Source organism: Schistocerca americana, chromosome 2 (assembly GCF_021461395.2).
Source record: "Schistocerca americana isolate TAMUIC-IGC-003095 chromosome 2, iqSchAmer2.1, whole genome shotgun sequence".
NCBI classification, from domain to species: Eukaryota; Metazoa; Arthropoda; class Insecta; order Orthoptera; family Acrididae; genus Schistocerca; species Schistocerca americana.
Window position 1 is genome coordinate 614,476,210 of NC_060120.1, and position 26,130 is coordinate 614,502,339.

Genomic DNA, 26,130 nt, shown 5'->3' on the forward strand with positions numbered 1-26,130 from the left:
CGTGAGGCAATACTGACCCTACGACTTAACTTGGAAGCTACATTAAGGAAAGGCAAACCTACGTTTCTAGCATTTGTAGACTCAGAGAAAGCTTTTGACAATGTTGACTGGAATACTCTCTTTCAGATTCTGAAGGTGGCAGGGGTAAAATACAGGTAGCGAAAGGCTATTTACAATTTGTACAGAAACCAAATGGCAGTTATAAGAGTTGAGGGGCATGAAAGGGAAGCAGTGGTTGGGAAGGGAATGAGACAGGGTTGTAACCTCTCCCCGATGTTATTCAATCTGTATATTGAGCAAGCAGTGAAGGAAACAAAAGAAAAATTCGGGGTAGGTATTAAAATCCATGGAGAAGAAATAAAAACCTTGAGGTTCGCCGATGACATTGTAATTCTGTCAGAGTCAGCAAAGGACTTGGAAGAGCAGTTGAACGGAATGGATAGCGTCTTGAAAGGAGAATATAAGATGAACATCAACAAAAGCAAAACGAGGATAATGGAATGTAGTCGAATTAATTCGGGAGATGCTGAGGGTATTAGATTAGGAAATGAGACACTTAAAGTAGTAAAGGAGTTTTCTATTTGGGGAGCAAAATAACTGATGATGGTCGAAGTAGAGGGGATATAAAATGTAGACTGGCAATGTCAAGGAAAGCGTTTCTGAAGAAGAGAAATTTGTTAACATCGAGTATAGATTTAAGTGTCAGGAAGCCATTTCTGAAAGTATTTGTATGGAGTGTAGCCATGTATGGAAGTGAAACATGGACGATAAATAGTTTGGACAAGAAGAGAATAGAAGCTTTCGAAATGTGGTGCTACAGAAGAATGCTGAAGATTAGATGGGTAGATCACATAACTAATGAGGAGGTATTGAATATAATTGGGGAGCAGTTTGTGGCACAACTTGACAAGAAGAAGGGACCGGTTGGTAGGACATGTTCTGAGGCATCAAGGGATCACAAATTTAGCATTGGAGGGCAGCGTGGAGGGTAAAAATCATAGAGGGAGACCAAGAGATGAATACACCAAGCAGATTCAGAAGGATGTAGGTTGCAGTAAGTACTGGGAGATGAAGAATCTTGCACAGGATAGAGTAGCATGGAGAGCTGCATCAAACCAGTCTCAGGACTGAAGACCACAACAACAACAGTCGACCACCATTAAATTATGATGCTTATAGCGCCATCTATTGCTACACTTAGTAACTATTTATTTTTGTTCTGCCATATGTTTTCCCCCTTCTCCGATAATATTCCGTTGCAATTTGGCGTCATTCTGACCAGTGGTGTTATGTGTTATTTCTACAGCGGATTGAAAGTTTAATTATATATATATATATATATATATATATATATATATATATATATATATATATGGCTTGCATTGTTAGCAAATAAACCGATTGTAATAATTCTTAGAAAGTGTATTTTTTGTGCAAACATACATTTTTTTAAATGGAACAATACCTATTGACGTTAACAAACTGAATGCCACCACGAGGATACAAATCAGGTTTGCTTTAAATACGCGCTGTAACTGTCGTGAGCAACAGGCACCTTTGAGAGTGGACGTGGTGAGTTGATGTTAGTCAAAAATGCCTTTAAGGCGACAAGACGTCATTGTCAACAGCTCACTGAGTTTGTAGGAGGACGAGTAATATAACTACGAGAAGCTGGGTGTTTCTTTGTGATATTGCAGGAATTCTTGGCGGGAATGTAGCCACTGTACATGATCGATCGCTGGCAGTGGTGGTCATGAGAATATATAGTCGCAAGAGGACCAGGCTCCGGACTGTCGCAAGACACTACTGAGAGGTATGACGATTATGTTCGGCAAATGGCTCTGTAGCGTCGTGCTGCATCTGCAGCAGCAATTTAAGCAGCACTTGGCACCACAGTATCACAAAAAACTGTTACAAATCTGTTACTTCAAAAACAGTTCCGAGTCAGATGCCCTGTGGCGTTCACTCCACTGAGGCCAAACCACTACTGTGTGTCAGGCGAGAGCTCATTGGAGGGCAGGGTGGAGGCCTGTTGTGTTTTCTGATGAAAGCTGATTCTGCCTAAGTGCCAGTAATGGACGTGTGTTGGTTAGAAGGAGGCCATTTGAGGACCTGCAACCATCCTTTCTGTGAGCAAGGCCTACTGGAACTGCGTCTGGCATTATGGTCTCGGGGGAAATTTCGCATGACAGCAGGAGCACTCTCCTGGTTATCCCGCGCACCATGACTGCAAATCTGTACGTCCATCTGGTGATTCGACCTGTTGTGCTGCTATTCATGAACACCATTTCATAGACCGTTTTCCAACAGGATAACACTCACCGACATACCGCTTTTGTAAGCCTGTAAGCCTACATGCTCAACAGAGTGTTGTTATGATGCCTTGGCCTACTCGATAACCAGCTCTCTCTCCAATAGATATCGTATTGAACGTCATCGGACGATAACTCCAGCGTCATCCACAAACAGCATTAACCGTCATTGTGTTGACCGATCAAGTGAAGAGGCACCGAAATCCATCCCACAAACTGACATCAGGCACTGTACAACACAATGCATGCACGTTTGAACACTTGCATTTCACAGTCTAGCAGTACACCGGTTATTACTGCATCAGCATTTCACATTTGCACTGGGGTATCTCGCGCTGACGTTAACCTGTGATCTTGCAATGTTAATCTTTTACATACAGGGTGACAATTATTGAACTGTATGAAATAAAATCATCATAACTTCTGAACGGTTTGCGTTAAAAAAATGGTTCAAATGGCTCTAAGCACTATGGGACTTTACACCTGAGGTCATCAGTCCCCTAGACTTAGAACTACTTAAACCTAACTAACCTAAGGACATCACACACATCCATCCCCGAGGCAGGATTCGAATCTGCGACCGTAGCAGCAGCGCGGTACCGGACTGAAGCGCCTAGAACCGCACGGCCACAGCGGCCGGCTGGTTTGCGTTAGAACGCTCAAACTGCACGACTGGCCGCGGGGCATGATGGGAATTAGTTGTTTGGTTTAACGACTAAGCCCACTTCAATTGGATGGGTTCGCCAATAAACAAAATTGGGGCAGTTTGGGGACTGAGAATGCGCATTTCGCAATCGAGCAGTGTCTTCACATTCAATGGGTGACTATGTGGTGTACAGTGTCCAGTCACGGAATAATCGATGTGATGTTCCTTGATGCCACGGTGACCACTGAACGCTACGTGAACGTTTTGGAATATAATTTCATCCCCATTATACAAAGTGACCCTGATTTCGACAAGATGTGGTTCATGCAAGACGGAACTCGACCCCATCGAAGCAGCGGAGTGTTTGATGTCGTGGAGGAGCACTCTGGGGACCGGATTCTGGCTCTGGGGTACCCAGAGGCCACTGGTATAGGCCTCGATTGGCGTCGAATTCTACGGATCTGAGCACTTGCGACTCCTTCTTGTGAGGCTATATTAAAGACAACGTGTACAGAAATTACCCCAAAACGTATGCTGAGCTGAAAACAGTCATTCAGGAGGTCATCGAAAGCATCGATGTTCCGACACTTCAGGGGTCATGCAGAGTTTTGCCATTCGTCTGCACCACATCATCGCCAATGATTGCAGGCGTATCGAACATGCCATAACATAATCCAAATATCTGTAGTGACGTTTACATATTAAGCAAAGTGTGTGCAGTCCGCAGCACGTGGTCGTGCCGTAGCGTTCTCGCTTCCCACGCACGGGTTCCCGGGTTCGATTCCCGGCGGGGTCAGGAATTTTCTCTAATCGTTATGACTGGGTGGTGTGTGATGTCCTTAGGTTAGTTAGGTTTAAGTAGTTCTAAGTTCTAGGGGACTGATGACCATAGATGTAAAGTCCCATAGTGCTCAGAGCCAGAGCCAAAGCGTGTCGTAGTATGTAACTAATTTACGTTTTTTTTCATATAGTTCCATAATTGTCAACCTGTATGTTACCTAGACAAATGTATTCCAGAAACCTCCTTACTCTACATTAATTATTTTTTGGTGTTGTGACTTTTTTCCATCAGTGTATCCCATTACTGTAACTTCATATGGTACACTATGGTCGTCTGTATCGTGCTAAACATCGTATGTCAGTGCATTTAAGCCACGGATCAGTACATTCCTCAAGCCGTTGGTAGTATGAATTGTAATTTGGATCTTGCATCATCCTGCTGGAATATACCATTCAGTACCCTGGCCTGAAGGATGTGCAACAGGTTAAAAATGGCTCTGAGCACTATAGGACTTAGCTTCTGAGGTCATCAGTCCCCTAGAACTTAGAACTACTTAAACCTAAGTAACCTAAGGACATCACACTCATCCATGCCCGAGGCAGGATTCGAACCTGCGACCGTAGCGGTCGCGCGGTTCCAGATTGTAGCGCCTAGAAGCGCTCGGCCACCCCGGCCGGCGTGACAACAGGGTTTACCAATCTTCCCACATACAGGCAAGCATTCAGCCTACCTTCAACAATTATCGAGGCAATCCTGTTTTAATACCCAATATCTCCCCTCGCCATGCTTTCAGAAGAATCGGTGCTTCCTGTGACTTTTTCACAGGTCTTTTACGGACTCTTTCGCGTCGATCTGAACACCACAAACAGAAGCAATACTCATTGCTGAACACCACTGAACGTTGTCTTGTGTCGCACTGAACTCTGGTTCTACACCATACAAGTCTCTGTTGTCTGTGGAATGGTGACAGCGGTAAACGGCGTATGGCAATTCGAGATTTCAGTCCAACCTCTGGTTATTCGTCAGATCCAGTAAAGCAATGCTATGATCTCCTCGTGGTGTAATCCCTCTGGAATGATCCATGCCTACTGTTCGGGAGGGATCAGTTGGTGCTACTACAAGTACCCTCCGCCACATGCTGTCGGATGGCCTGCGGAGTATTGGTGCAGATACAAATGTTGGCCGTTAGACTGCGAGAGGTAAGCTCAGCCGTTTAATAAGTAAGAATTTTTTTTTTCTTGCTGTGTGGGAGCTGACTGGTGAATGTATCTGCCTGGTGTAGGTATCTGCAATGGCTGTGTGTAGTGTAGTATCATGTTCGTTTTGTATGATGATGACAGAAGGAGAAGGTGGCCCCAGTGCCGACACGTAACCTTTTCCTCTCGAGTAGCATCAATATAAGTGCCGTGCTTTACCTCTAAACAATCATCAACAGTGTTACGTGCCCTCATTTCATGAGACTCTGCAGAGAAGTTTGGAATTTAATCCAGGATAACAGCGCAATATGTGGTGTCTTCACCTCTCGTCTTCTTGCTAACTAAATAGGAGAGGCAAAACACGTAAAAATAATGCTGAACAGAAGGAAACTATGACGAGTATAAGAATAAAAATATCTTTGGAATAGAATGGAGAATCAATGAGAGTGTGTAGGGGGAGTAAAAACATTAATATCAATGGGAAAATTATCATTTGTAGGAAGTGGATATTTTGTAGCAATTTTGATCTTAGCCTGAGGAATCTTCTAATAAACTATGTCATATGGCGAGTTCTTTTTTGCGGTGCAAAAACTTGGACTCTGATGGGGGAGGATGGAAGGGCTGGATGCTTCTGAATAGAATGCTGTAGAATAGATACATGGGTTAAAATGAAAATGAAGAAGTGCTAAGAGGAATGAGAGTAGACAGGCAATTACTGATCGTAATAAAAGCAAGAATGATAAATTGGATTGGGCAAGCTCTGCGGGGAAATGATCTCAGATAAATAATTTTCGAAGGATTCCTAGAATTGAAGTGAAAGCAGGAAAGCGAAGAATCTGAAGGAAGTTTACAAAAAATGGTTCAAATGGCTCTGAGCACTATGGGACTCAACTGCTGAGGTCATTAGTCCCCTAGAACTTAGAACTAGTTAAACCTAACTACCCTAAGGACATCACAAACATCCATGCCCGAGGCAGGATTCGAACCTGCGACTTTAGCGGTCTTGCGGTTCCAGACTGCAGCGCCTTTAACCGCACGGCCACTTCGGCCGGCTAGGAAGTTTACAGTACAGAGAGCTGAGAAAGAATTAAGTCGAAACCTAGACACGAAGGTAGCAACTACCTGGTAGTTGAGTAGAAAACCAGTGGAATGCTCACATAACTTCCTTCAGTTGTCGAATTGGGTACCCAAGGAAGGAGGATAGTAGTTTAGTATCCTCTCGACGAAGAGAGCTTTAGAGACGGAGCACAAGCTCGAGGAGAAATTGGGAAGGAGCTCAGTCTTATCCTTTTCCAATGGCCCTTCTTGGCACTTGCATTAAGTGATTTAGGGAAACATGAAAAAACGTTCGAGATGGCCGAACGATGGTTTGAACCACCGTCGTCCCGAGTTCGAATTCAGCGAAGCTGATCGTCGATCTAGTCGGCCATGCAGTCCTGGCCAGATGCCATCGCCACTGTCACCAGGTAATAGTAAGGTGGAACCTGTGGTGGTGACGTGGGCAATGAGATTTGACCAACATGTTAGAGAATGTATTGGAAAATATTATATGTGGGCCTATGGACATTGTAACAGGAAGATCGCGTGTCCCTAAAGTTCTAGGAATGCCAAAGAACGTTATTTTAGACTGTTCAGTATTTTCTCAGCCACTGTAATCTGGGGCCTTTCACTCCACATTGCCCTCTACCGACTCTGTACTTAGCTGGCTGATAACTCTGGTATGAGGGTGACTTTAAAATTTCTACGCAGACAATGAAATTAAAGTATTTTTAGAGCAAACTATTTCATTGTTCCTCAAAGTATCTGTCATTAAAATTTGTATAGTTTTTTAGGCTCTCAAACCAAGTTAGGAACTATTTTTGCACTTTGATGTTGGTTCCTCAAAAAGATAGCCTCGAGGGTATCAGTATTTTCTTGAACAGATAAGAATCGCTACCCGTACGATTTTGTGTGACATAACAGAATAAAGGAAGTTTTTAGGTAATAAATAAGGGAAATACTGGCAATAAGGCATTAATTTGACGTCTTCGTCTTTCTTCTTGAAATTAACAATCGTTTGATGTCATGTGACACTGTGATGATGACGAATGACGTGACTTTTTAGTTGCACCTCCTTACTTCTGCGATTACTTGTAGCTAACAAAAGTCTGTATAGCATTCAGTATTAACTGTTCTTCGATCCTCTAAAGCAACGGTTGCGGTATGCTCACTGCAAGCAAAGAGACATGCGATCATATTCTTGAAACTTTTGTTGGCTACGAATCATCTTGGGACCCAAACAGCTGACTGAAGCTTAATTTCCGGCTCGTATGAATATATCCAAATTTCACTTACTGTTAAGATGTTTTATACGTATTTCGCATTTCCTTGGTCGTACTTTTTGGCATTTCATATTGTGAGGATTCCATCGGCAACAAATCTTCTTCACAGCTAAATTTTCATGGAAAAATCTAAAGTACTGCAGACTCCGATGTTCCAAAGTATGCTTTACACACTATCTGATAAAAAGTATCCGGACACCAATTAGTGGACAAGGCTGTGTCCGCCCTTCGCATTTATGGCGGCTTGATCTGTACTGGGTACAATTTCTATGAGGTGACTGAATGTCTGCGGAGGAAATGCAGCTCATTCTTCCTCAAGAGCCGAAACCAGGGAAAATAGTGAAGTGTGACGCTGGAGTCCGGTGCGAAGTCGACGTCCTCAACTCATCCCAAAGGTATTCCGTTTGTTATTTAAATCCTTCCATTCTATGGTCATGATAAATAAAGGTGATAGATTTTCAGCAGGAAAAAACAGTCTAAGTTGCAAGAACAGCGTATCGCCTTTTTGAGGCATCTTCAGAAGTCGAATAGGAACTGCGGGTAACGCATAAGTCATAAGTAGTCGAAATTTTAGAGTCAACCTTCGGCGACGACATGTAGCTATGCTTAGATTGTAGTTGTATCAGAAAAATAAAAGAAAGAAAAAAGCCACTGAGGATGCCACAACTGTTGTGAACACATGCTTGGGTGTTAAAGCAAAACAATAATTTGTGTACCTGCAAATATGCGGATCCGTCTTCAATACATTATTATTTTCTGCAAGCACGGGAATTTGAACTCGAAACTCGGGTATGATTAAGAGTTCAGATGGCAAGCAGTATAAGCAAAGAAGGGGATGCTGAATGTTGGAAGGAATACATAGAAAGACTATGCAAAAGACACTAACTTGCAGACAGTGTTATGAAAAGGGAAGAGGAGGCAGATGAAGATGAGATGGGAAATACGACAGTTGAAAAGAAATTGACGGAGCACTGAAAGATTTAAGTGGGAACAAGTTCCTGAAGTAGACGACACTCCCTCAGAATTATTAAGTTCCATGGGAGAGCCAGCCACGACGAAGCTGTTCCACTTCGTGTTCAAGATATATGACACAGGCGAAATACCCTCAGAAAATCAATGTAATAATCTCATTGCCAAAGAGGATACGTGTTGAGAGCTGTGAATATTGCCGAACTATCAGTTTCATAAATCATGTCTGCCAAAACACTGACACGAATTATTTAAAGAAGAATGGGAAAGTAGGTAAAAATCGTCCCGAGAGAAGATCACTTTGGGTATCGGAGAATCCTCGGTAAGCAGGTAACTGTTCCAGATAGATGAAGCTAGGGAAGGTGGCTCAGTGCTTAGGGCTGGGGACTCGCATTTGAAAGTAGCAGGATTCAAATCCCCGTCCGACCATCCTGACTTAGACTTTATTGATTTCAATAGTTCGATTAAGGTCACTGAAAGGACGGTTGCTATGAAAGGGACAAGACCGATTCCGTTCGGCACCATTCCCCATTCGAGGTTATGCTCTATCTCTACCGAACTCGTTGTCAACGAAAGGCCAAGCCCTAATCTCACTTTTCCGCCATAGAGGTCGTAATGACATATTGTAATTAACGATGGAATCACGAACGTTATTCGCTGATGACGGAATGTGTACTTGAATAAACTGAGGAGTTTTCATAGAATCGCTGACGCTGCTGATGTCATACAATTCATTGGAAATTAAGAAACATGACGCAAAGATTAAAGCGCATTCAGTGATGAATCAGAAATTACTAGGAGCATCAGTGCGTAAAGGTAGCCAAAGTTCTGGTGATTCAAAAGGCGCCATGTGGAGATTTATATCGCATGTAGAGAAAGTGGAAAAACAACATATGCTAAGTCACAACGTGGACGAAAGCGTGAGTGGAGTGATCATGACGGTCGGTCATTGTAAAGGATTATGACGAAAAATAAGAGGACGAAAGCTGAAAAAGTCATTGCGGAACTGAATGTAGCACTCGCGAACTGTGTCAGCACCGAAATAACATGGAGGGACCTCCGGAACTGCAGGGCGAGCTGAAATACCAAAACCACTCATCAAGATTCAAATGCCCGTATCAAGAAAACGTGGTACCGAAGGCATAAAACCTTGTTTCCAACTTCTGGCTAAGAGTGAAGTATGGCAGGGGTTCGGTGATGATTTAGGCAGCCATATGCTGGTAGTCAACGGGCCCCATGATTATTCTGTAACGTCGCATTTCCGCCAAGGATTATGTAAGGGTTTTGTCTGATCGTGTCCAGCCCATGCTACAATGTTTGTTACCCAATGGGAATGCTCTGTTGCAAGACGACAAGGCCGAGGCTTTGTCTCCTATCCACTGGCCAACAGATGTCTATATTATTGAGCTCTTGTGGCCTACTTTGGAGAGAAGAGTGCGTGATCACCATCCACCTCCTTTATCATCACCTGAACTTGCCAATATTTTGCAGAAAGAGTGGTATAAGATTCCCTTGAGAATCGTACAGGACCTCCATTCATGGATTCCGAGACGACTAGAAGCTCGTCTGAATGCCAATGGCTCCCTACACGGTATCAGACATGTTAATGTGTTGTGTGTTTTTAGTGTTTCCGTGTTTTTGTACACCACCTGTATAGCTACCATGAACATTATTACAATTCCAGTATCTTTTATGTTGTATCAGTCTCAGGTATACCACTGTTTGCTTTCAGTCAAATATGTTTAGTACTGATAGTACTGTGACTGAATATTTATTGCATATTTCGGTAGCATTGTTGCATGCACTGCTGAGACAGTCAGCCAGGTGGCCCCGTCTAGCAGTACCTCCACACAGGTATCAGGTGTCCAGACCAGTCCAGCCCAAGTAAATCTCTTCGTCTATGCACAATAACTGCAGCAAAGGTCTATACTCAGAAACAGCGAAGCAGTGCAACAGCATAAGCAGAGATCTCGTTGTTGCACTTCAGTCGTTGAGCTGCTTAGCTCCATGTATGATGTCAGAAAGGATTGGAAATATGTAGCCACGGTTAGCAAATAACATATTTTGAGAAAAACAATCTTGGGAACACTGCACCATAATTCTGCTAATAGGGTTACTGGATACGGCGGGAACGCTGTAATGATATCAGTAACTCCGAAATTTCGCAGAAAATCATTTTCTCCAGGTGTCTTAGTGTCAGTCTTTACAGACGGAGTATTCCTAAACTGGAGATACAAGGGAATAAAATAAAACGTTTTTAGATATTCAAATATTGTTATGACTCGCTTAATACTACACATTTGCTAATCTTGGAAACAAAAGTATCAGCTCCTGACATATTTTGCGTATTTCCCCACAATAACGTCGTTCGGAATAATTTTATGGAGTAACTCGTCAAAAGGAAATATTGACTGCACGAAAGTGAGCAGTAAGAAAAAGCGTGGTGTTAGCCCACAGACGTCATTCACGTATCTCCTCAAGGAACTGAGCATTTTACTACGCCGCCACAATACATATTTGTGCTAATGAAATTCATCGTAAATAATCCATCACAATTTGAGAACAGTGATGTACACACCTACAACACTAGAGAGAAAAATACCCATTGTTGAAGCTGTCACTGGCTCAGGAGGAGTTTAATATGCAGCAGTAAAATTATTCGATCAGTTGCCCAAAAACATTAAATGTCTGACAGGTAGCGAAGCAAGTTTTAAATCTAATGTAAAATCATTTCTCCTGGATAACTTCTTCTATTGCATTGCCGAATTTCTGCTTAAAAACTGGTAGCCAGTGAAAAAAAGAAAGACAAAAAGAAGTGTTTGCAAGTGTACTTGCATGAGAAGAAATAAAATCATAACGTGTTCATTAATGTTAACAGTAATCATGTATACATATCCTGTAAACGGGATCGTTCCACATCATTTAAGTAAAAGGACCGCTCAAATGATCTATGGAATATGTAACTAACACACAAAGAAGCGATCATAATCAGGCCCTGTAAGTATTTTCACATGAATCGCTGTCAAGGTAGTTAATGTTCGTGGAAGACTCGCCAGCGAAAAATCGCAGTGCAGCGAATTACGTCAGCCTTCCCGGAACAACACGTTTCATATTGGCAAGCACTCAGCTTACAATCCTGTATTTTCTCTCTCTGTCTCAGACACACACACACACACACACACACACACACACACACACGTCTTTTCTCTCGCTCTCTCGCTCTCTACTTGTTCAACACCTACATCTACATCAATTTCTATACGCTGCAAACCACAGTGAAGCCAATGTCAGAAGATGCTTCCGAATGTACCATTTATTACGGCTTCTTCCCATTTCATTCGCGTAAGGAGCGCGGGAGGAATGACTTTGCGTGCTGCAATTAGCCTAATTTCCGTCTCTGCGGTCCCTACGAGGGGTATACCTATGCACCTGTACCACATCCCTAGATGCTTCCGCCAAAATTGATCCCTGATGCCATGTAAGTAGGCTTTGCCGGACTATTGCCATCTCTCTTCAAGCGTCTGCCATTTCGGGCTTCTCAGCATTTCTGTCCTACTTTGCCAAAGATCAAACAACTCTGTGACTAAAAGGATAGGTTCAGTATCTTCCATTAGTCCCATTTGGTCCTGGTTCCACGCGTGAGCAGTATTCTATGGATCGCATGAGTGTTTTGTAAGCAATTTTCTATGACCGTGTAAGTACGCACACTTCTACCCGAATGACTGTTGTCACAAGTATGATAACGCTCTCTCAGCTCTCTGTGTCAGGTTCATTTGAATCTTCATCACACCGATTATTTTGTAATGGGTTTACAGCTTTATTGACTACTATGTGAGACGGTGGTAACCAATAGAAGCAGACAGATATGTTATAGATGTAATTATTCGGGTAACGTACTAGTCCAGCTTTCGTTGACGCCAAATATACAGATAGGGTGAGACAACCAAAACGACGCATCGTTCAAAAAAAATGTTCTAGATGAAAAGCTAATATCAGTAAAGAGGACGTATGTCTGTGCTACAACTGGCTACCTTCTACCCACCCTTGCTGTGTGGGCAGCGTCAGTTTTGTATTTTCAAACAGGAACACCTCCTGCCCCATTTTCCTTGCACATTCCGATTCTGGGCCAAAAAATACGCACGATTTACTCAAACCATTGTTTCCCATTCGTATTAGATGGCGTTTTGGTCCACAGATCTCAAGTGCCTGGTTTTGCAATTAAGACCAGACGAATTTGATTCTGCATTTCCCTTTTGAAAACAGGATGTGGCCAGTTGAAGCAAAGACAGATATCCCTTTTATAAATATTAATTTTTCACCGAGAACATTTTTCGGACGATGTGTCGTTTTCGAATATTTAGTTGTCTCAAGTTAAAACAAACACCCTGCATTTTAATATGCAAGATCAGAAACACTGGAATGCTACCACATAATTACGTCACGGCTGTGACTGAAATAAAAAGCTTCATATCTTCTTAGAAAGGGGATGTTAGTGCGCGGATTAGCCCGCGGTTTGAGGCGCCATGTCACGGATTGCGCGGCCCCTCCCGCCGGAGGTTCGAGTCCTCCTTCGGACTTGAGTATGTGTGTTGTTCTTAACTTAAGTTAGTTTAAGTAGTGTGTAATTCTAGGAACCGATGACCTAAGCGGTTTGGATCCTTAGGAATTCACACACATTTGAACATTTGGGGAATGATATAACTAGCGAATACGCCATCAAATTATCAAATGAACGAAAAATACGAGACAAGAGGCATGAAACACAACACATAAAAAGGCTTTCACAGGGACAACGTGCTTTGAGCAACGGAAAACAGTATGAAGTGTAAATTATCCCCTATTTTTCGTATTGGTGTCCTCTAAGCTCCACCTATTTCCACATTTAAGGAAAAATCTGGCTGAGAACGATTTTTAGTCGCGTGAAAGATTATATCAGTCGTATATGGGTGTTTTACTCGCCATCAACGAATTTTAGAGACATGTTTTATTTGCGGTCACAGAAGGAGCCATCATGTCAGTTGTGCCTGTTATTTTTTCGTCTTAAGATTACTGAAATTCAGGACTCTTGTTCACCCGACGCTCTTCGCTTTTATTTATAAAGCATCATCAGTGGTCATTCTGTAAGTACAGTGTGCATAATACGTTCCTACATTTAGCTGTTAATTGATTAGAGCTATTTATTTCGCTTTTTGTGAACTGGCAAAACTGTTCGTAATTTATATATTAATATATTTAGATACAATATTGTTGGATATCCAAATATTGTTAAGTTTTATACGTTGTACAGTTTTGTGTAGGTTGAGATGTCCATATTAACAGATATCGATGAAACGAATACTGCACTTGACTAATCTGGGACAAGCCTATTAAATGTGCACGTAAAATTTCGCTTTTAAAATCGTTTTGTTTATAACGGGAAACATACTGACACTTTGCGTCGACGTGGACGTCACATGAAAGACGTGATGCGCGGTATTTGTTTGGGCTGACTCCAGTTACACATTGCAAAAACGAAATTGCAGACATTGGCCGAAACATCACACAAAATGCGCCCGATGATTCTTAGGAGGGATACCCAGTATATATAGAGGGTATTAAAAAAAAGTATTCCGTATTTTGAAAGGTGTAATATGGATCAAAACAACAAAGAAGGTCCAGTAAACATGGGCTCTAAAATGCATACCTTAAGAGCTATGAGCACTTGTTCATTAGAAGAGATTCATTTCAGAATAGCGAAGGTATGTTTCAGAATAGCGAAGCTGTACATGTGCTCATAGCGCCTTAGGTATGCATTTTAGAGCCCATGTTTACTGGACATTTTTTTCTTGTTTTGTTCCGTACTGCCGCATCTCAAAATATGGAATACTTTTTGTTAACTCATAGTATGTGTATATACACTTTCTCAATATGATAAATGAGAGCCACACTATTCCACATACATTAAATACATTTCATATATTACATTCATTAACTCTCACTCAAGTGCAAGTGCAGCAGGTTTTCAATACCAGAATAGCAAATTAGTCACCATCGTCAAGTCGAGATAGACGGATTTTAACTTGGGCTGCAGTATGACTTGCAAGTCTCATAGACTGAAAATTAACCTGACCCACTACGTGTGAGCACGAGCAATATGGTTATTATGACAATGTTCAGTATCTTCGACGATAACTGCTTAAGTAAAAGGTTGTGAGAAAGCTTCCTGGAAATATGATATTTACACATGTGAAGCAGTATTAAATTCGGAGGAGTATGGATGTCTTTCTCTCCAGCTTAAGAAGAAGAGTTATAGTAATTCTGATTCAAACTTTAAGTGTGCTGTTGCTACTGTAATACTACTGTTAATCTGGCTGACTCCCCAGAGGGAGTTTCCGTGCAACTGCAGAGTGCGTATCCCCCATCACACTCCCTAGCTGTTGAACCTATCGAAGGTGTGGGTTTCACAGTTCTCCCACAGTGCCCTGAAACGAAGCAAAAGAACCGCAGCAATGATGAGAACGAAGCTGGCAGCAGCAGCAGCAGTCGGTGTGCACCTGTCACCATACATAAAACTAGAGCTGCAGTCAGAGGCTTTGAGCTGACACATTATTAAATGATGGAGATTTGCCACACCCGATAACAGCAGGAGAGTGAATGAGGGCTTAGGATCAACATCACTGGTGCTGAAGAATGTCTTCGTAAGTATGAGTCCATATTTTATACAAGTGCTGTTGTTGCTATGTCATAAAATTATACTTGTATGAATTGTATTGTATGTTAACCGGGGACCTAGAAACGACGGAGAGGCTCCGTCCCCGCCGCAGCCGCAGTGGTCCACAACCCCACGACGATTACCGCAGTCCACTTCACCCCTCCGCCGCCCCACACCGAACCCAGGGTTATTGTGCGGTTCGGCCCCCGGTGGACACCCCCCCCCCCCCCCCCCCCAGGGAAGTAGAAGAAAAGGTTACAGGAGAATATGGGCTTGGGACAAGGAATGAAAGAGGAGAAAGACTAATTGAGTTCTGTAACAAGTTTCAGCTAGTAATAGCGAATACGCTGTTCAAGAATCACAAGAGGAGGAGGTATACTTGGAAAAGGCCGGGAGATACGGGAAGATTTCAATTAGATTACATCATGGTCAGACAGAGATTCCGAAATCAGATACTGGATTGTAAGGCGTACCCAGGAGCAGATATAGACTAAGATCACAATATAGTAGTGATGAAGAGTAGGCTGAAGTTCAAGACATTAGTCAGGAAGAATCAATACGCAAAGAAGTGGGATACGAAAGTACTAAGGAATGACGAGATACGTTTGAAATTCTCTAACGCTATAGATACAGCAATAAGGAATAGCGCAGTAGGCAGTACAGTTGAAGAGGAATGGACATCTCTAAAAAGGGCCATCACAGAAGTTGGAAAGGAAAACATAGGTACAAAGAAGGTAGCTGCGAAGAAACCATGGGTAACAGAAGAAATACTTCAGTTGATTGATGAAAGGAGGAAGTACAAACATGTTCCGGGAAAATGAGGAATACAGAAATACAAGTCGCTGAGGAATGAAATAAATAGGAAGTGCAGGGAAGCTAAGACGAAATGGCTGCAGGAAAAATGTGAAGATATCGAAAAAGATATGATTGTCGCAAGGACAGACTCAGCATAAAAGAAAGTCAAAACAACCTTTGGTGACATTAAAAGCAACGGTGGTAACATTAAGAGTGCAACGGGAATTCCACTGTTAAATGCAGAGGAGAGAGCAGATAGGTGGAAAGAATACATTGAAAGCCTCTATGAGGGTGAAGATTTGTCTGATGTGATAGAAGAAGAAACAGGAGTCGATTTAGAAGAGATAGGGGATCCAGTATTAGAATCGGAATTTAAAAGAGCTTTGGAGGACTTACAGTCAAATAAGGCAGAAGGGATAGATAACATTCCATCAGAATTTCTAAAATCATTGGGGGAAGTGGCAACAAAACGACTATTCACGTTGGTGTGTTGAATATATGAGTCTGGCGGTATACCATCTGACTTTCGGAAAAGCATCATCCACACAATTCCGAAGACGGCAAGAGCTGACAAGTGCGAGAATTATCGCACAATCAGCTTAACAGCCCATGCATCGAAGCTGCTTACAAGAATAATATACAGAAGAATGGAAAAGAAAATTGAGAATGCGCTAGGTGACGATCAGTTTGGCTTTAGGAAAAGTAAAGGGACGAGAGAGGCAGTTCTGACGTTACTGCTAATAATGGAAGCAAGGCTAAAGAAAAATCAAGACATTTTCATAGGATTTGTCGACCTGGAAAAAGCGTTCGACAATATAAAATGGTGCAAGCTGTTCGAGATTCAGAAAAAAGTAGGGGTAAGCTATAGGGAGAGACGGGTAATATACAATATGTACAACAACCAAGAGGGAATAATAAGAGTGGACAATCAAGAACGAAGTGCTCGTATTAAGAAGGGTGTAAGACAAGGCTGTAGCCTTTCGCCCCTACTCTTCAATCTGTACATCGAGGAAGCAATGATGGAGATAAAAGAAAGGTTCAGGAGTGGAATTAAAATACAAGGTAAAAGGATATCAATGATACGATTCGCTGATGCCATTGCTATCCTGAGTGAAAGCGAAGAAGAATTAAATGATCTGCTAGACGGAATGAACAGTCTAATGAGTACACAGTATGGTTTGAGAGTAAATCGGAGAAAGACGAAGGTAATGAGAAGTAGTAGAAATGAGAACAGCGAGAAACTTAACATCAGGATTGATGGTCACGAAGTCAATGAAGTTAAGGAATTCTGCTACCTAGGCAGTAAAATAACCAATGACGGACGGAGCAAGGAGGACATCAAAAGCAGTCTCGCTATGGCAAAAAAGGCATTTCTGGCCAAGAGAAGTCTACTAATATCAAATACCGGCCTTAATTTGAGGAAGAAATTTCTGAGGATGTACGTCTGGATTACAGCGTTGTATGGTAGTGAAACATGGACTGTGGGAAAACCGGAACAGAAGAGAATCGAAGCATTTGAGATGTGGTGCTATAGACGAATGTTGAAAATTAGGTGGACTGATAAGGTAAGGAATGAGGAGGTTCTACGCAGAATCGGAGAGGAAAGGAATATGTGGAAAACACTGATAAGGAGAAGGGACAGGATGATAGGACATCTGCTAAGACATGAGGGAATGACTTCCATGGTACTAGACGGAGCTGTAGAGGGCAAAAACTGTAGAGGAAGACAGAGATTTTGAATAATTGAGGACGTAGGTTGCAAGTGCTACTCTGAGATGAAGAGGTTAGCACAGGAAAGGAATTCGTGGAGGGCCGCATCAAATCAGTCAGTAGACTGATGACAAAAAAAAAGAACGCGTACGTGGAGAAGTTGCTTGCGCAGCAATCGCCGACGTAGTGTAACTGAGGCGGAATACGGGGAACCAGCCCGCATTCGCCGAGGCAGATGGAAAACTGCATTAAAGCCACCTACAGACTGGCCGGTTCGCCGGACCTTGACACAAATCGCCGGGCGGATTCGTGCCGGGGACCAGGCCCTCCTTCCCGCCCGGAAAGCCGAAAATTATACTTACTAAAATAGTAATGCACATATGGATGGAATGTCGAACGTGCTGGAGTTAGCATGGACAAGCAACACTTTAATTTTATTATTAATATCAACCAGTTCTAGAGTTTTACACCTCGCTCGAAGAGCCACTTTACAATAACCAAGATACTACAAGATAACAAACTGGAGTAATTAAGCACAGAAATGACAGTTCACCTAAACCTTCTCAAAAAACTAGAGGCGTTTCCACATGTGTAAGATGGGTTCAATACACAGAGGTTAAGCCTGAGTAACACATTCTTCAGTTACATGCCTAATGTTCTTAGTTTTATGTCGCTGCGTTAAATAATACTATGCACTGAATTAAATATTACACTAAAATTTGTACGGTATGAATATACATAACCAATTAGTTAAGCCTTAATGCTGTAATACCAGCAATCAGAATAGGGCAAAACCTGTTACTCTTTAGAGACCAGAGAGTCTGTCAACTTACACTAAACTCAAACTTAATGATGTGAATTTGTGGGAAGACAATATTCTATTCTAGATCGTAACCTATTACCACATGAATCAACAAGGAATCTGGGCCGAAACTGCAACTAAGAAACTCACCATTATGACCAAACCAAAATATTTGCAGAACAACGCCATTCAAACACTGTTTCAACGCACTCCTGTGCCTCACCACAGCAAAAAGGAAATCGTGTAAAATGGCTTGTACCAAGCTTTGGAGTCCGCACAGCCATTCATTCACAAGAAAGCTCACTTCGACCTCTGCTACTGGGTATGTCCCCTTCAACCCACTGCCATTCCAACTGACGCGTAACTGTCACTTCCACATGTAACGTTACTGAAAGTGACCGACATAGCTCATGTCAGCATTCTGTCTGTGGTACAAAGACCAGCGGTAGAGACAGAAAGAGAGCGAGAGAGAAAGAGAGAGAGAGAGAGAGAAGTACCGTATAGCAGGCACGCGATAACTGTTTGTCATTTCCCTCCACAGTGTTGCTTCCTTGTTGGGCCTCTGCTGACAGCGCACTCTTTACTTAGCCGTTGGTCAAACGGCTCCTCGTCGATCCCAACGCTCGCTGCAAGACCTCTGTGGGATCAATAGCTGCAGCCGTTGCAGTAGCGCCTCACTTACACAATGGTTATCCATTTTTTTTCTTTTCAGGAACTGTGAATGATAAGTTGTTGCTGTGGGATCCAGAACCAGCTCATCACGGACACCAGAGCCCATACCTGGGCGATCGTTTGCTTCATAAGTCTCACCCAGCAGCTCAACAAGAATGCCAGAGCCTGGCAGAACTGACGTCCACCACCTCTTGAGGAGTGTAATGCATCATTATTGGCCAGTAACAGCTCCTCAGCCCATCCTAACAGCGCCAGTCGGGTGCAAAAAGCATGTGAGAGCACAGAATTATGTATTACAGTTATTTGGAATGCAACTAGACATACGATTTTACACTACTGGCCATTAAAATTGCTACACCACGAAGATGACGTGCTACAGACGCGAAATTTAACCGACAGGAAGAAGATGCTGTGATATGCAAATGATTAGCTTTTCAGAGCATTCACACAAGGTTGGCGCCGGTGGCGACACCTACAACGTGCTGACATGAGGAAAGTTTCCAACCGATTTCTCATACACAAACATCAGCTGACCGGCGTTGCCTGGTGAAACGTTGTTGTGATGCCTCGTATAAAGAGGAGAAATGCGTACCATCACGTTTCCGACTTTGATAAAGGTCGGATTGTAGCCTATCGCGATTGCGGTTTACCATATCGCGACATTGCTCCTCGCGTTGGTCGAGATCCACTGACTGTTAGCAGAATATGGAATCGGTGGGTTCAGGAGGGTTATACGGAACGCCGTGCTGGATCCCAACGGCCTCGTATCACTAGCAGTCGAGATGACAGGCATCTTATCCACATGGCTGTAACAGATCGTGCAGCCACGTCTCGATCCCCGAGTCAACAGATGGGGACGTTTGCAAGACAACAAACATCTGCGCGAACAGTTCTACGACGTTTGCAGCAGCATGAACTATCAGCTCGGAGACCATGGCTGCGGTTACCCTCGGCGCTGCATCACAGACAGGAAAGCCTGCGATGGTGTACTCAACGACGAACCTGGGTGCACGAATGGCAAAACGTCATTTTTTCGAATGAATCCAGGTTCTGTTTACAGCACCATGATGGTCGCATCCGTGTCTGGCGACATCGCGGTGAACGCACACTGCCATACTGGCGTATCACCCGGCGTCATGGTATGGGGTGCCATTGGTTACACGTCTCGGTCACCTCTTGTTCGCATGACGGCACTTTGAACAGTGGACGTTACATTTCAGATGTGTTACGACCCGTGGCTCTACCCTTCATTCGATCCCTGCGGAACCCTACATTTCAGCAGGATAATGCACGACCGCATGTTGCAGGTCCTGTACGGACCTTTCTGGATACAAAGAATGTACGACTGCTGCCCTGGCCAGCACATTCTCCAGATCGCTCACCAATTGAAAACGTCTGGTCAATGGTGGCCGAGCAACTGGTTCGTCACAATAAGCCAGTCACTACTCTTGATGAACTGTGGTATCATGTTGAAGCTTCATGGGCAGCTGTACCTGTACACACCATCCAAGCTCTGTTTGACTCAATGCCCAGTCGAATCAAGGCCGTTATTACGGCCAGAGGTGGTTGTTCTGGGTACTGATTTCTCAGGATCTATGCACCCAAATTGCGTGAAAATGTAATCACATGTCAGTTCTAGTATAATATATTTGTCCAATGAATACCCGTTTATCATCTGCATTTCTTCTTGGTGTAGCAATTTTAATGGCCAGTAGTGTATCTCTCCGTATTAGTAATTAGTCTTGGTATTGAGATCCAGTAACGTTTTTTAATGCATGCCAAATTTAGAAATGGAGAAATTCCCAAGATCTTTGATGGTCTGTGATATCCCACCATAAAGTGCAATTCCATATTATATTGCAACTTCGTCATCACAAAGTGTTAAATGTGCTTTGGATTGTCGCCCGTGGAGAGTGAAATGAGACATCAGGACGATAGTAGATTTCATAATTTTTAACATTTTTATGCAGCGACAGCAACTGGTATTGTTTATATAAGAATATACAGCCTACAGTTGCAGGTTAACTTTATAGTTTACCTAGGTTTCAACGTTAGTAATAACGTCTTCTTCAGAACCTGCAAAAAGTTAATATTATAATGTGCTAGTAAACTACATTAGATATGCTCATCCTACGGGATGCAACGTGTAGTACTTACTTAAAATATTATTTAAATGTTTGCCTAAAACAAGCCATGTCCTAAGTCAACGTTATAAAACCTGATGCATAACCATAAGGTTTTGTCACTTCTATTAAACAAGCTGTAGCATATTCACTTTAAGCCCGTTGTATGGGCCTCGTCGTGTGACTAGAGACTGCGGACCGGAGGGTTTCGCGGGCTGCCTCACGGAGGGCGGCACGCATGCGCGAGACGTATAGAATCAGACTCTTATTACGCACGCGTCAGATAACATTTTTGCTATGAATTAATTTTATACTTTACTATTGTAAGTTAATTACAGTATCCAGCATGACTACGTTTTACGTTCTACTACAGAGCCTTATAAACTGAGCAACAAATCTCGTATGAACATCTGTAGGAAAGGTTCTCTAATTACAGAAACTGTAATGGTCACATGCATTATGAATTATTGTAAACCTAATACAGACTGGAAGCCTTCGAAGTATGCCCTACTTTTTAGATACAGTTGATCGTTCAGTAAATTACCTCTATCTGTAATTAGGTGTGCATAAATTTGTAGTTTCTCAAGCGTGTCGAGTCTATATCCCTTAACTTCATGATGTAGTAGCTCTATGTCACGTAAAGGTTTAGGTGTATGAGCCATTTGCACCAGATGTTCCGCAAAGGCTGACCTCCGTGTTCCTACGCCCTTTATTGGAAGATGTTCTTTAAACCTTACTGCTATAGCTCTGCCTGTTTGACCTATGTAATAACATGGGAAATCATCACACATAATCTTATGTACGCCTGATTTCGCTGACTTATCACAGTCTTTCTCAAGGGAATGAACCCAATTTTGCTTTAAACTGTTACTCGTCGAGAAGGAAATTTTAAACCTGAATTTTTCAACAGGCGCCCTATCTTGTAGGAGACATTACCTATATAAGGAACCGACAACCATTTCTTGGTCTGATCTTGGGTTTGTGTATTTGTGTTTACTAAAGTCGTTGTCCTTTTTCGCGTTTTCTTATGATATAACTGCCTCACTGTCTTTGGATCGTAGCCATTATTCTGTGCAATACTCTCGAGAATTTGTAATTCTTTTTCGAGGTTGACATCTGACAACGGAATAGAAATCGCCCGATGGATACGAGAATAGAAAAACGCCATTTTATGCGCTTGGGGGTAGTCACACGACGAGGCCCATACAACGGGCTTAAAGTGAATGTGGTACAGCTTGTTTAATAGAAGTGACAAAACCTTATGGTTATGCATAAAGTTTTATAAAGTTGACTTGGGACATGGCTTGGTTTAGGCAAACATTTAAATAATATTTTATGTAAGTACTACACGTTGCATCCTGTAGGATGAGCATATCTAATATAATTTACTAGCACATTATAATATTAACTTTTTGCAGGTTCTGAAGAAGGCGTTGTTACTAACGTTGAAACCTAGGTAAACGATAAAGTTAACCTGCAACTGTAGGCTGTATATTCTTATATAGACAGTGGATTTGTTCAGCTAATTTCTTTATACCGGCCCTCGGCCGTATTACATCAGGAACAGCGTAACAGCTTTGTGGAACGCGTCCAGTTGCTTCTCATAATAAACAATAGGTGTCCGGCAATGTGACCGTGCAAACATGAGGCCGAACATGACGTCACTCAAATGTCACTTTCAGCAACGTCTCCATTTGCGACCGTGATGACAGCGCAGTGGTGCAGCTAATGATGGCTGTGAACTTTCTCCAGTGAGCGGGGGGCTCCCTCGTGACTCAGGGCAGACTACCCTGTCTCATGGTCGAACAGTGGACCCTATATGCTTTCTGCGATGCCATCCGGGTGTCAAAGGCTTGTGGTGTAGGCTATGATTTTGAGACGAGGAATGATTTACCACACGAATGGCTGAGTACTTATATGCTCCAGATTAAGTTCGTTTAGGGCTTAAGGCACGTACTCTAAACGCTTCATTGGTGGCAAATGAGGAGAGGCTTATGTCCTGCCTCTAGCGTATTGCAACGCCAGCTGTTGTTATACCGCGCCCAGCTGGCTGCGCTTTGCAACGCCAATCAGTTTATGTTTTGCTTTGCCACTTCACTTGCAGAGTGGTTTGAAAAATCTAAAACACGAGTCTTTCTTCTGGGTTGTGAGGAAAAGTTTGACAAATAAGCAAAGTGTACAAGTAAATACCACATGTACAGGTATGTTAGTCTCAGACATTATAAACATAATGTAATTGAATTCACTGTCAGATTTCATGACGTTTCAAATTTGATGGTGCTAAGCTGGATCAAAAACTTGTCTCCCCTTATTTCCTCACGTTTCACCTTGAAAGGTGGCTACACTGAGCCACAGCGCCAGAGAGTTTTGTTTCGCCGCCTCCACTGGCAGTGATTATTGAGAAGTAGCGGAGGGCAGTGCTTGTTGAGAACTCGTGGTAGGAAGTGCTTGCTGAGATGTCGTAGTGAAGAGTGCTTGTCGAGAGGTCGTAGTAGGGAGTTCTTGTTGAGATGTGGTAGCAGCGAGTCGGTGTGGAGATATTGTAATGATTAGAGTGCTTTTCATCAATATAAATGAAGGTAAAAAAAAATTTCTTTTCTCTCATTATTTCAGTGTCCTGAATAATGCGTCATTACAGGTTCAGTCAACAAAGCATCTGGCGTGTGTTCTTGTATTAGAGTGTAATTCTGGTTTTCTTGCGCAATTTTAGTATTTCTAATTTTTTTTATCACGTCAGTATAAATGGTATTTGAAATTTCTTGTCTTATTGAAGAAGAACCGTGCCAGATGTGTACGTTGAGTCATACTTCCACACACAGAACAGTTATACTTGTGCTTTGGTTTCTTAGGTTTTATAGTTGCTGGGGACTTAATTAATTAATTGTGTTAACGAAAATTTTCATTTCATTCTTTGTTGTTGTTCTATGCAGTCAGATTGCGTAATAATACTAGTCAGGGCCAACCGTTTACGAGACACAGCGTAATCGGACATACAGCTACGAAAAATAAAAATGATTTTCAAATTAAATAATTAAGCCCCCATGCAACCTTAAATAACAATTCACGATATATTTGTTCTCAGTGTCTGAATTTCTTTTATAAAAAATTTGTCGACTGACAAGGCACAAGAGATAGTGCTCTACCCAGGAGCCAGTGTGTTTAGAGATGCCTTACTGAGGCACAAAAATTCTTAAGGTTTAAGTATTTTTCGCACAAGGAACAAATACCATCTGTAGTGTATGCAGACTTTGAATATCTTCTGATTCCTGTGGTGAATGTAAGGATGACTTCACTGCCTCACATGCAACAGAGGAAAATAACACGGCATTTGCTGCATCGCATAAGGTTGTACGTTCATATTACTCAAACTGTGATGTTTTTAATCCTATGGTGGTGAAAATTTTGCAAAATAGTTTTTCTCTGAGAACCAAGCGCTTGCAGAGGAAGTCGATCAGATCTACGGTACCATCATACCTCTAGCTATTGTGTAGGGAGTTCAGTTGAAATATAGAAACTGTGTTACATGTGAGCTTCCATTACCAAATATCAGCGGTTTTGTATGGGTTACTATCATCTAACTGGTAAATGTAGTGGTGCAGCACACAATGAGTGTATCTTGAATAACAAACTCCTCCATCACATACCAACGTTTCTCCAAAGTTTGTGCAGATACAGTGCTCACTTCATTATTGGCCACTTGATTCTTTTTGGTCTCCTACCAGAGAGGAGGGAGAAATATGTTTTTATTTTCTAAGAGGGTTATTGGTTTCATTAAAATTTATGTAGGCAAAGTCTCAACAACTTGCTGAAACTCTATGTTATGAAGATATGCACCTTTCACAAGTCGCACATCCCTTTGACGCTATGTCCCAGCTTGTTACGAAGGAAAGGATTTTCCCATACGAACATTTCGATTTGGTGGAGAGACTCAATGAGAATGTGGTACCTCATATAACTGCAGCCTGCACTAAACTTACAGGTGATGGCATAATAGGAGCAGAATATGAGTACATGGCGTATTTGGCAGAAGTTTAATCTCTGTAACTTAGAAAGGCTTCTCAGGAGCGCAGATGTATGCTTCCTTGCAGATGTATTTGAGCAGTTCTGAAGGTTATGCCTGGAAAAATACAGTCTGGTCCTGCAAACTATATCTACATCTCCATCTACATCTGTACTCTCCAAACATTGGAAGTGCATGGCAAAGGGTACGTCCCATTGTACCAGTTTTTTTAATTCGATTTTATAATCAATGTCAGCGTGTTATTGTTCTTTGAGTGCGGAATTCATAAGGGACTCTGCCACACATGTCGTATTCGAGTTTTTAACCGACGTCGACATGTTGTTGTTCTTTGAGCATAGGATTCAAGGAGGAGTTTTCCAATGTATTTACAGGCGTGCCAGTACAAATAACCCATGTTTGAGTGAACTGTACAACAACACCATCGGTTCACGTTACATCTTATACTTGGACTTTAAAAATTTTACAGGTTCACCATGCAACAATTTCTACCTATTGGAGGGTTTTGGTGGTCAATTCATGCTGAAAGCGATGGAATGGATTTTTGGACTGTGACAGATGACTCTCGTGTAGGATATGTCTTGGAGGTAGTCTTGGAGTATTCGAATGGTTTGCATAATGAGCCCAGTGGTTTGCCACTGTGGCCAGAGCATCAAGTTCCACGACATGGTTCCCACCGCAAGCTGATTAGCCATGTCAGATTCATTTAAGGAACAACACAATTTTTGGCATGAAAAAAATGGAGAATACTGGCAAACACCATGACGGTTACGAGGATAGGTATAGAGAGATGAAACAATTAATTGCCATGCTAAATTTTGAATGTACTACCGTCTTCCACGAAGAATTTGTCTCTTGTTATGGCGAAGGTTGTGGTACAGTTCATATAATATGTGTATGTTGGTATGCGTATATTGCATCTATCAAAGCTCCTCTATTAGAATACTGCTGCGCGGTGTGGGATCATTACCAGATAGGACTGACGGACTACATCGAAAAAGTTCAGAGAAAGGCAGCACGTTTTGTATTATCGCGACATATGGGACAGACTGTCACAGAAATGATACAAGATTTGGGCTGACTTCATTAAAAGA